This window comes from Pleurodeles waltl, chromosome 1_2, assembly GCF_031143425.1.
Source record: "Pleurodeles waltl isolate 20211129_DDA chromosome 1_2, aPleWal1.hap1.20221129, whole genome shotgun sequence".
Classification (NCBI taxonomy): Eukaryota; Metazoa; Chordata; class Amphibia; order Caudata; family Salamandridae; genus Pleurodeles; species Pleurodeles waltl.
Window position 1 is genome coordinate 1,058,276,036 of NC_090437.1, and position 12,908 is coordinate 1,058,288,943.

Here is a 12,908-nt window from a genome sequence, read left to right on the forward strand (position 1 = left end):
TATGGTAGATCATTCCATTTTATGGCCAACTTTGTTAAATTTGGGAGCCCCAGAAGGCATAATCTTTTTCCTCGCTAGGTTATACGAGAAATTGAAAACCAACGTACGTTTTGGAACCAGAGGAGAATGTACTCCAAAAATCTGTGTTACACGTGGAATTAGACAGGGTTGTGTTTTGGCACCTCTTTTATTTATTTTATTTATTAATGGAATTGATGATATTTTAAAAAAGGTTAATGCTGATGCTCCTCAGATCAATGGTGTTCCGGTGCCGGTGTTATTATATGCCGACGATGCTGTTTTACTTTCTCGAACACCTGTCGGATTACAACGACTAATGGATAGTTTTTCCTCTTTTATTAAAGATAGAAAACTAGTAATTAATAAGGGAAAAACGTATACCATGACCTGCGGAGCTAAAGCCAAAACGTTAAACGCCTTTTTTATAGGCGGCGAAAAGGTGCAACAGGTGGATAAATTTTGTTACCTAGGTATTACTTTCTCTAACGACAGGAAATGGAACAATGAATTTATTAACATCCGGAATAAAATGGCAAAAAATGCTTATGGTATTTATAGATTTGCTGCAAAAGTTGGGGATCGTCGAACCAGGGATTTGCTCAAGATTTACCAAGCTAGGTGTGTGACTATTGCTCTGTATGGGGCAGGAGTATGGGGATATAGCTGTACCTACAACTTGCAGTTGGAGGAAAATATTTTTTTTAAAAAGCTTCTGTTTTTGCCCATCTCTGCCTCAACTGAATTAAGCCATCGCGAATTAGCCATTAATTATTTAACTGATTTGATATCACTTAAACCATTGATGATTTGGCGGTCTTTTTGGCTTGGCGATGAGAAGCTATTTAACAGAACTATTGTTGAGGATTGCCTACGTTTGGATAAATATCGAGATATTCCCTGGGTTAAATATGTTGTTGTCTGTTTTTCAGACATTTTTTATTTAAATATTTTAAATAATCCTAGTGCAGCAACCACGATCTCCAAATCAGAAATGAAAAGTATATTTCTAACTTATGCAGAAAGGAAACGAGCAATTATAGCCGGATCATTGTCCTCCGTCATTTTTTATAATAGATACAACCTAATGGAGATTTTCCGTTTTACCTAACTATGGTGACTAGGAATTCACATAAATTTGTGCTAACTAGACTAAGATTTGGGATGGCACATTGTTTAGTAGCCCATCCAAACATTAAGAAACACCCGATTGGGCCATGTAGGTGCGATAATGTATCTACACAGAGCACTGTGCACTTTCTGCTGTTCTGTAAACTGTATACATGTTTTCGTATAGTACTTTTGAAACCTCTGTTTGTTAAATACGGAACACGTACAGTTAAACATGCCATGGCTTTAGTTTTTAATCTGCAATCGGCAGATATTTGTTTTTATACCGCCACCTTTTTAAATCAGTGCATCAATTCCAGGAAAAGTATGAGTTTTTAATGTATTTTATTATTCATTCTATATATTTATGAATGACCATATGTATTACCCAATGAGCCATCAACTATAATTAATAACTGTAAGTTTTAATTGCAATGTCTTTTTAAATATGTATTGTTGTCTTTTTTTCTTTTCTTCTCTTCTTTGTTTATGCTTTTATGGTCATTTATATGTGCCGAATAAAGCTTATGAATTGAATTGACTCAGGATCGGGCCCTCCAAAAGGGAAGGGGCCCAGAGGACAAAGAAAACCATCCACCGCCCCCACCACTCTCTCCCATTATCAGCATCCAGGAGGGCAGAACCATGAGGGCTAGCTCCATGGACTCAAAAGATACTAAGGCCCTCATTACAACATTGGCGGTAAATCCTGCTTACCGCCATGCAGAAGACCGCCAACACACCGCCCCGGCTGTGGAATTCCACTACAGCTATTACGACCCACAGTTCGGAATCTGCCAAAATCCAGACACCCACACAAGTCTGCCAAACCAAAGCTCAGTGATAAACTGGCGATAACAAAACTGTCACGCCAACAGGAACATGCCCACACTATCATGACCCACAAATCAACGCAGCGGTCTTTCAACCGCGGTACTCCATTGGCGGTACACACCGCTGCGCTCAAAATACACACACATTTAAAAAACACAATCACATTGGACAATTCAAAATACACACACCTGATACACATACACACACCACTCCCACACACCCAATACAATATAAAACACACACCCACATCAACCACAATCCCTTCCAATGAAAACTTTGGACACAACACCATTACTCATACACATCCACATCCACGCACAAAACACCACAACGCCCAAAACATCATCCCACACATCACAACAGACACCACCTTACACATCACCCACACCACCCCATGGCACCGCAAAGACACCCCAGGTTTTCTGAGGAGGAGCTCAGGGTCATGGTGGAGGAAATCATCCGGGTAGAGCCACAGCTATTCGAATCACAGGTGCAGCACACCTCCATTGCTAGGACGATAGAGCTTTGGCGCAGAATCGTGGACAGGGTCAACACAGTGGGACAGCATCCAAGATCACGGGATGACTTCAGGAAGTGGTGGAACGACCTACGGGGGAAGGTGCGGTCCGTGGTCTCCAGACACCACATTGCAGTTCAGAGGACTGGCGGCAGACCCCCACCTCCTTCTCCACAACTAACAACATGGGAGGAGCAGGTCTTGGCTATACTGCATCCTGAGGGCCTCGCAGGAGTAGCTGGAGGAATGGACTCTGTTAAGTCTAATCTTAACTATTACATCCCCCACACTACCTGCATGCTATCACATACCCCCACTCTCGCCCTCACCCCCATCACTCCAGCTCCTCACATATGTCCCACTATCACAACCCACCCATCCCAACACCAAGCCCTGCATGCAACACCAAAGCATGGACACCCATCACCAAAGCATGCCCACTACACATACCCACACAGACCCAAAACAATTATCACACAAGGTCCTACACAAGAATGTAAGCACTGGGGTACAGGGTCACCCACCCACTGGACACCATGGCACACACAGATGTAATAATCATGCCTTTACACCCCTGCATGACCCCTACCCAACGTCACCGGACAGGGGGTTCCAGACATGTCCACCCCCCCACAGAAGAGGCCCACAGTGATGACAGCAGCTCTGTCCAACTGGATCTAGATGACCAGCCCGGCCCTTCTTGGGCCTCGGGACAGTCGGTTCCCCTGACACAGTCACAGGCCACCACAGAGCCTCCCCCCTCAGGAAACACCAGCACAGCACCCACCCAGCGGGCCCATACCTCTGTCCCCAGGACACGTCAAGCAGCAGTGTGTCCACCACTACAGGGAACCCAGGCAAACCCACGTACCCAAGAACAGCAGGGACCTGGGGGCAGTGGCAGTGGGCCCAAGGTTCAGGGGACAGAGGCCCAGGAAAACCGGGGAACAGGGTGGTCTGCTGTGCGACAGGGGGAGGACAGGCCCAGGGAACCCACTCTCCACAAGGCCCTCTCCAACATCATGGGAGCATACCATCATTCCCAGGAGATGATGGCAACGGTACTGGCCAAGTTTCAGGAGACCCAGCGGCTGCAGGAGGAACAGTATTTGGGGTTCAGGGAGGAACTCAAGTCCATCAATACCACCCTAGGCACCATTGTAGGGGTGCTGAAGGACCTTGTGAACACCAGGAGGGACACTGTGGTATAACAAGGGGCCCCTGACACTAGCCTGGATGATGAACTGCCCACCACCTCCGCCGGCGCTAGTGGACAGGAGGCACCGCCACAGGACCACGACACCAGCACCCCACCCCCTGCAGATGGAGAACCACCCCGCAAGCGGTACCTGAGATCCAGGACAAAGACATAGAACAATGCCGAGACCCCCGCCAAGAAATAAGACCACCCTGAATGTCATTCTTCTGTCCCACTTTGTCACCCTGTCCATCCTTAAACTGCCCTAGCTCCACTTCCTATGCCCCTTGGCACAATGCACCTGTGAGACTAATAACTATACTCTGCCATGGACATTCCTCCACCATCACCTCTGACCATTTTACAACCCCCTCCACTATTTAGCACTTAAATAAACACCCTTGAATCACACAACAATCTGGAGTCAGTCTGTGCTTTCACAAATGTGTATTTGCAATGAGGTAACATAGCAGAGGTCACACAGTGGGAGCCACATCTGTGAAATGGAAAGGGAAAGTGACAATTCAGGGTCCATACACTGGGTGAAAGTGACAGACAGATGATAGGTCGAACAATTTTATCAAATGTAGGAGGCAGTGATGTCTTCTTACCTGTGTCTCACTGGAAGTATTGCTGGATCGCATTGTTTCTGTTGTCTATGTCCTCTTCTTCTGCCTCCTCTTCTTCACTGTCCAAAGGCTCCACAGCTGCCACAAGACCTCCTTCTGGACCATCCTCCTACAGAAAAGGCACCTGTCGTTGCAATGCCAAGTTGTGCAGCATGCAGCAGGCCACGATGATCTGGCACACCTTCTTTGGTGAATAGTACAGAGAACCACCTGTCAGATGGAGGCACCGGAACCAGGTCTTCAGGAGGCCGAAGGTTCTGTCTATAATCCTTCTAGTTCACTCATGTGCCTCATTGTAGCATTCCTCTGCACTTGTCCTGGGATTTCTCACTGGGGTCAGTTGCCATGACAGTTTGGGGTACCCAGAGTCACCTGCAAATATAGAAGGACAACTGTTAGACACACACTAACCCTTAGGGACAATGCCAGACCTAGACAACTATTCACAGGGTATAGGGTCCTTGTACTCACCTATTAACCACACACAGTGCCTTTGGAGTTGTTCCATCACATAAGGGATGCTGCTATTCCTCAGAATGTAAGCGTCATGCACTGAGCCAGGAAACTTGGCATTCACATGGGAGATGTACTGGTCTGCCAAACACACCATCTGCACATTCATAGAGTGGTAGCTATTCCTGTTTCTGTACAACTGTTCACTCCTGCAGTGGGGTACCAAACCCACATGTTTCCCATCAGTGGCACCTATGATGTTGGGGATATATCCCATGGCATAGAAGTCACCTTTTACTGTAGGGAAATCCTCCACCTGAGGGAACACAATGTAGCTGCGTATGTGTTTCAGCAGGGCAGACAACACTCTGGACAACACGTTAGAGAACATAGGCTGGGACATCCATGATGCTATGGCCACTGTTGTTTGAAGAGACCCACTTGCCAGGAAATGGAGTACTGACAGGACCTGCACTAGAGGGGGGATTCCTGTGGGATGGCGGATAGCTGACATCAGGTCTGGCTCCAACTGGGCACACAGTTCATGGATTGTGGCACGATCAAATCTGTAGGTGACTTTTACACGTATCTCATCCATTGTCGACAGATCCACCAGCTGTCTGTACACCGGAGGATGCCGCCATCTCCTCACCTGCCCCAGCGGACGTGCCCTATGGAGGAGAACAGAGAGCACAGAGTCAGCCAACACCGAGGTAGTAAAACAATAATTTTATTGCACACATTTGTCAAAACGCTATGTGCCTGTCTCTGTGTATATGCAAGGCCTATATATGTGTGACGCATTAAAAATTGATGCCATGTGGCCCCCTGAAATGGTGGCTGCCTGACCTGTAATGTGGGACAAGGGGATATGAGGTAATTGGGCTGGCGTTGTACACCATCGCGGTAGGCGGTCGAAGACCGCAGCGCAATTCTGCATTGGTTAACATTGGGCCCTATGGCTTCCAGGAGCCAATGACGATGTACGCCAGCGGTGACGGTACGTACTGCCGTGGACGTGACAGCCATTTTCTCTCTGTTCACTCACTTGATACCTGATCTCCGACAGGAGAGGACCTACACTGCAAGTGCTGCTGTGACCTGTGTCTGGAACCAACGATGGCTGCAGTGTCTGGGTAAAGGGCCCCTGCTTTCACTTCGGAGGAGTTGGATAAACTAGTGGATGGGGTCCTCCCCCAGTACATGCTACTCTACGGTCCTCCAGACAAACAGGTGAGTACACTGTGAGTATGCTGTATGGGCAATGCCTGTTTGGAGTGGTGTGGATGGAAGATACGGGGGTGAGGGGAGATGAGGCCTGCATGATCGGACGGTGAGTGTATGTGCGTCAGGGCAAGGGTGGGAATGTGGGACAATGACTGTGAAGTTCCGGATGGTAAAAGTTTGACATTTTCCCCTGTACTATTGCTCTAGGTCAGCGTCCACTAGAAGAAGGATATTTGGCGTGCCATCGCCAAGGAAGTCCGGACCCTGGGGTTCCACCACAGATGGGGCACCCACTGCCGGAAAAGATGGGAGGAAATTCGCCGCTGGAGCAAGAAGACGGCGGAGGCTCAGGTGGGGATGGCCTCCCAACGTGGGAGGGGTGCCTGTCGCACCATGACCCCACGGATGTTCCGGATCCTGGCGGTGGCGTATCCGGAGTTGGATGGGCGCTTGAGGGCATCACAGCAGCCACAAGGGGGTGAGTACACTCTCATTCAGCTGACTCTGCGCGCATCGGAGGTGTCTGGGTGGGGGAGGTGGGCATGGGTTCCCCTAGGCTAGGGCGAGCTTTGAAGGCAAGGACCCTTTGTGAGGCAGGCTAAGTGGCACCCCATCCCCACCAGTGGTAAGAGCCATCTACACCTAGTCAGGCTCCTGTGACTTCCATGTGTGCAGCAATCGGGCATAGGCCATGTACCCTATGTCCCTGTGATTAATTAGGTAACTCTAAGTGCATGGCGTAGTGCAGAGGGCTGCTGTGTCTGTAGTGTCCGCTGACGGTAGCGGTATTGTATGCACTGAACATGTCTTTCTTCTTTCTCCCCCCCCCCCTTTTTGTGGTCTCCCTGTTCTTGTGTTCATTAGCATCATCAGGCGGAGGAGCTGTGCCACAGGAGCAGGAGGGAGATACATCCCACATGGCCCTGGAGGGCCAGACAATGGAGTCTGAATTCACCAGTGGGATGGAGGGCGAGGGTAGCTCCACGGCGGGGACAGGAGCTGAGACCAGCGACACCAACTCTTCCTCTGATGGGAGCTCCCTTGAGGTGGAGGGCCCCTCTGTGCCCACTGCATCTACAGGTTCAGCCGCCACCCCCCCTACCAGAACCGCCCTCCCAGCAGCCCCTCATCATGTGTCCCGTGGCCGCTCACCCAGGAGGATGGGCATCTCCTTCACCCCAGGCACCTCAGGCCCTACCCAGTCAGCCCTGCTGCCCTCAGTGAGGAGGCTATTGACCTCCTGAGATCCTTCACTGTTGGGCAGACTACCATTCTGAATGCCATCCAGGGTGTAGAGAGGCAGTTGCAACAGACAAATGCATACCTGGAGGGCATTCATTCTGGCCAGGCAGCCCAATAGCGAGCATTTCAGGCTCTGACCTCTGCACTGATGGCAGCCATTGTCCCTGTGTCCAACTTCCTCCACCAAGACCCAATCCCCAGTACCTCAGCCTATCCCAAGCACACCATCAGACCAGCAGGCACACACCTCAACACACAAGGGTGGCTCTGGCAAACATAAGCACCACACATCCCACAAGCATTCACACAAGCATCATACACATACAGACACACCAACATCCACTGCCTCCACTGTGTCCCCCTCCTCCACATCTCCCTCCTCCCTCCCTGTCTCGTCTCCACTCACACCTGCATGCCACTACCTCCATCACAAGCAAGCCCATCACCACACACCTCTCACGTGCACTCACCACCCCACTACCATTCACACATCCCCTGTGTCCTCTCCCAGTGTGTCTGTGAGCCCTCCTCCCAAAGTACACAAGCGCAGTCACACACCCACCCAACAGCCATCCACCTTGCAAAAGCCTCCAGCCCATGCACCTTCACCCAAAGTCAGCAAACGAACACCTCCCTCAACCACTACCTCTTCCTCCACTCCCAAACCCCCTCCATCTACCCGTCCCACTGTGTCTAAAAAGCTTTGCCTCTTAAATGTTGACCTCTTCCCTACACCTCCCCCTCCCCTGTCCGTCCCCTAGGGCTCGCCTTTCCAGGTCCCAATCCAGCACCTCAGCCACCACATCACCGGGCACAGTGGTGCCAGCAGTACCTCGATTTTGGAGTGCGGCAAGCAACAGGGCTGCCAATTTCCCAAGGAGAGAGGCCAAGGACATTCCCCCACCTCCAAAACAGAAAAAAGATGCCCACATCCCGGAGGGAGAAGGCCAAAACACCTGCCACCAAGGGCTCAGCCAAGACAATTGTGGGGAGTGGCAAGACAGCTGCGCCACCATCCAAGGTGGGGAAGGGCCTGAAGAAGAAAGGCAAGTCAACGTCGCCATCAACCTGCACGGCGGACAAGACAGCCACCGGCACCACCACATGCACCGCCGCCACAGACACCACCGCCAGCAACCCAGATACTGAGTCCTTCACCAGCACCGCAGACACTGTGCCCTTCAGCAGCACTGCAGTGAGTGAGCCAGCCACTAACACCGCAGTCAGTGAGGCCGCCACCACCACCGCCGCCACAATAACCGCCGCAAGCACCGCTGCTGACACCGTCGCCAGCCCCGCCAGCGGACCCGTGACAACCTGAGCCAGTGGCACCACTGCAGACATGGCTGCCATCCCCAGTGGTCATCCGTACATGGCTGGTGGTTAGTTCCATGGGTCTGGGCAGCTTCCATGTTGCCCCACCGTCAGTGGAGTGTCACATCCACTACCTCAGTCCTTGGCAGGATGAAGCACTCTGGGCACAAAGCCCCCTCCAGAACCAGTGGAGTATCACATCCACTACCTCAGTCCTTGGCAGGATGAAGTACTCTGGGCACAAAGCCCCCTCCAGAACCAGTGGAGACTGTTCTCCACTTGAGAGACTGTGGCTTTGCACTCTCCAGGATAAAGCAGTGCAAAACCACCCACTGGAGAGACTTGAGAGACTGTTACTTTGCACTCCCCAGGATAATGCAGTGGGCAAACCACCTACTGGAGAGACTTGAGAGACTGTGGAATTGTACTCCCCAGGATAAAGCAGTGGGCAACCCACCCACTGGAGAGACTTGAGAGACTGTGGCTTTGCACTCTCCAGGATAAAGCAGTGGGCAAGCAACCCACTGGAGAGACTTGAGAGACTGTGGCTTTGCACTCCCCAGGATGCAGCAGTGGGCAACCCACCCACTGGAGAGACTTGAGAGACTGTGGCTTTGCACTCCCCAGGATATATCAATGGGCATGGAGCCCCCTTGTGGAGCTGGCGTCGTGCACTCATCCGGCTGAGGTGCCCCCTCTTTCCCTTCCCCCTGAGGTGCCTGTTTTATTTCGATCTGATGCCCCTGCAGTGTTCTCTCCATTTTGATTGGGTATCTTGTGTGGGCCTCGCCCATGCATTTTGGGCCCAGTTGTCCACGGACTATATAGGTGCAGTACCTGGACTTGAATTCTTGGTGTACATATTTGTTTATAGTGTATATACATTTTGGACTAATGGATGTTTATTGATTACAATGGTTACAATCAATTCCTTTTGTCCTTGCGTTCTTCCGGGGGGGTTGGGGGTGTAAATGTAATGTTTCAGCATGTATTGGTGTGTGTGTTGTTGAGGATGAGGGTGGATTTGCGTGTTGCGTGTGTGTGTCACTCTCTTTTCCCTCCCCCTCCCCTGTGTTGTAGGTGTAGTACTCACCGTGGTCATCACCACCATCGGTCATGCTCCTGGTAGAGGAGCAGGAAGACTATCGCAGGGAGTATTTGGAGTTCAGGCTCCATGGCGTCCTGGTTCCTCGTGGGTTGTGTAGAGGTGAGTGTTTTCCCTTCCAAGTCCTGTTTCCGCCGTGTTTTTTTCACATTGAATCCGCCATGGAAAAGGTGGCGGGTTGGCCTGTCATAATAGTGTGGGTGGTACATTGTCTTCCGCCTGTCTGTTGGCGGTGTCCGCCATGCTGTTTGTTTGTACCGCCGTGGCGGTCGGAGTGTTAAAGTGGCTGTCTATGTTGGCGGTTTCCGGCATGGTCATAATTCCATTTTTTTACCGCTGGCCTGTTGGCAGTTTTACCGACGCTTTACCACCGACCGTCAGGATTGTAATGAGGGCTTAAGGTCCTTAAAGATTGCTCCCCTACATCAGGGGGGGAATTGCCCACTATAAGGGACCAGGAACCAGTACTATGCCCTCTGGTGTGGGGAAACCAAATCAAACAGCATCCTGCCTCTCCCAGGCAGGATCGCCTAACCAACTTATTGGATGATGTGGAAAATGCCCCACGGGGCATGGGGAGAGAGGGGCAACAGTCTCCCCCAAGGTGCTTTAGACCTAAATACTACCACTTTCCCATCATCAGTCTATAAAATGCAGCCCTGGAGGAGCCAGCGTTAAGAGCAACGGAAGAAGCTAGGGGCGTATGGCGATCCACTCAGATTACTCAAGACCTTCGGGCATCCCAAAGAACTGACTCTAATGAGCCCGCTACCACCCCGGCACCTGCATCGGATATACGGGTGACAATTTTGAACTTGATGCAGACAACAGTAACAGCTCTGCAGTTCCAGTCCCACAAAATGGATACCCTGGCAGTTTTTGTTGCAGGAATTGATGGTAAACTACAAGAATTAAACTAATTAATTCAAAAGACCAAGTTAAGGACTTCACCATTTGCTCTTGTAAGGAGGTAATAGATCGCATGGGTCAATTGCCTGTAACCTTCAAAGATATTCTGAAGGAGATTTGCCATTCAAGTAAAGAAGAAAGCATGGATATGGAGACCCCTTTGCCATTGGGGCTGTTCTTAACTCCCAAACCTCCAACACCCACAGAGGAGAACCAGAATAGCCTGCAAGATCCATTAGCTACAAGGATAAGTAACTCAGAGGGGAACGCAAACAGGAAAACAGGAAGTGCTCTGGACCACTCATCCCAAAGGATAGAACCTAGAGATTTGGAAGGGCAGCCCGACCACCGACTGACTAAGAGAGAGAGGACGCGGGCAAGGAAGGGCAGAAAGAATAACCAGGTGGCATCCAGAGTCAACAAAAAAATTCTACCCCATATAGTGCAGGAGGGGGACATGGGGACAACAAGCCCTCATTAACAACGCAGCCCTGGGCATTAGACCACAAGGGGCTTTCGCCCCCTGACCCAGCATTGGAAGGACCTGAGCCAGAGGTTAAGGCTCAGCTCTCCCAGGACCGGCAAGCAACTATCTTATCGCGGCCCTTCGTACCCACTCAGGTTGAGCTGAGAACCACATCCGGTAGGCCAGCAGAAGTGACAACTAAATTAGAGCGAGCAAATGCGACAGTATGGAATCATTATCTAGGGGCAGATACAGCGGAGATTACAATACCACAGTCAAACTTGGCAGACAGCTCAAACCAGTCCACGCTGGATCGAGACTTGCAGCTACTATGGATTCCAAAGTATAAATCCAGAGGCCCGCAAGATGAGCTTAACCACTCAACTATTCTCAGATTAATAAATGCTCTCCCGGATCTGGCACCAGTGAGTTCTGATGACATCACTGCCATAAAATTCATTCAAGCACAGGGCAGCCAGTATACAGATCCAACTGTGATATTTGCATCTCCAGAACTACCAATGCAAATTATAGAAAAAAGAAGCATCCTAAAAGACTGGGGAATTGAGGTATGCTATTATTTAGGAGAAAGATATCCACACCCTTTACTGCAGAGAAGCCACTTGAACAGGAATTAAACAGCCATCTGGTCCATCCTACGAGGATCTACCAGGAAGCCTCAGGCTGGAGAACCAGGCCAAGACTGGCCAGGACAAGGTGCAACACCTCCACTAGATTTACAAATAGAAAAAAGGGAAGAAGAGGGCCAGAGAAGGATAACATCTACACAACCCCAAGAGATGGCCATTTACAAGACAATTGGTCTTGGCTTCCAACAGTGCTAGCCCCCAGATTATCTCGAAAAGCCTGAATGACAGCTCAACAAACACCTCCGACGCAAGGATCATTAAGTATCTGCCCATGGAATATAGGGGGTCCTCAGTCAAAGCTGGAAGATGCAGACACTATTGAATTCCTGAGCTTCTTTGATATCATAATGCTGCAAGAAACATGGGCACTTACGAATCACCCCCTAATTGGCTATGGGGAGTTTTATATACCTGCAGTAAAACATAACACAATTGGAAGGGAAAATGGAGGTCTGTTAATTTACATCAACTCTAAATTAGGAGCGAAATAATCCGGAGGACAGATGGGAGATTAGCCCGTAATGGGGGTTCGCCTGGATAATTGGGCAAAAAATAATCACAATCCTTTGGTTCTGATTAATGTGTACATTAATCCCCCCCAAAAAATTTGGAAGCCAACATTCTGTTAAAACATCTGCTCCACATAAAAATGTGTATAATCCTGCCTACTGGCTAGTCTCCGGTGATTTAAATCTTAATCTATTCCACATACCAACTGAGGACCACGTACAATTAGCAGTTCCACTGCCCATTCAAAAGTTACCACTCCGGATAAAGAAAGACAAAGTTGGTACCCAGCTAATTAAGAGCTGTGAGTTAGCAGGTCTCTTTGCACTAAATGGGTGGCTACCGTCAGACACCCCCCCCCCAGCCTGGACAAGAGCTACGGAAAAGGTTGTCTCCTACCTAGATTATACCCTGGTAAATGCCCCCCTATTCAAACTTGTGAGGGACTTTAGAATTCAAGACCATTCAGAAAGTGACCATAATCCACAAATAATTACAATCTGGAGCCAAGTGCCTATCTAGGAAGAAACAAACCTCCTCAATGGGGAAATTTATTCTGAAAACTTAAAGCGACTAAAATGGAGCTCAGAGTTTGTTGTAGCCCAAGCAGAGCAAGCTGTTGGGAAATTGGAAAATATTGCTAATGATCCATTAAGGGCAGTCGACATATGGGAGTCCTTCACAGAAAACCTCACTAAGCAATCTCCAGGGATGGGCAGGTTGGGAGGC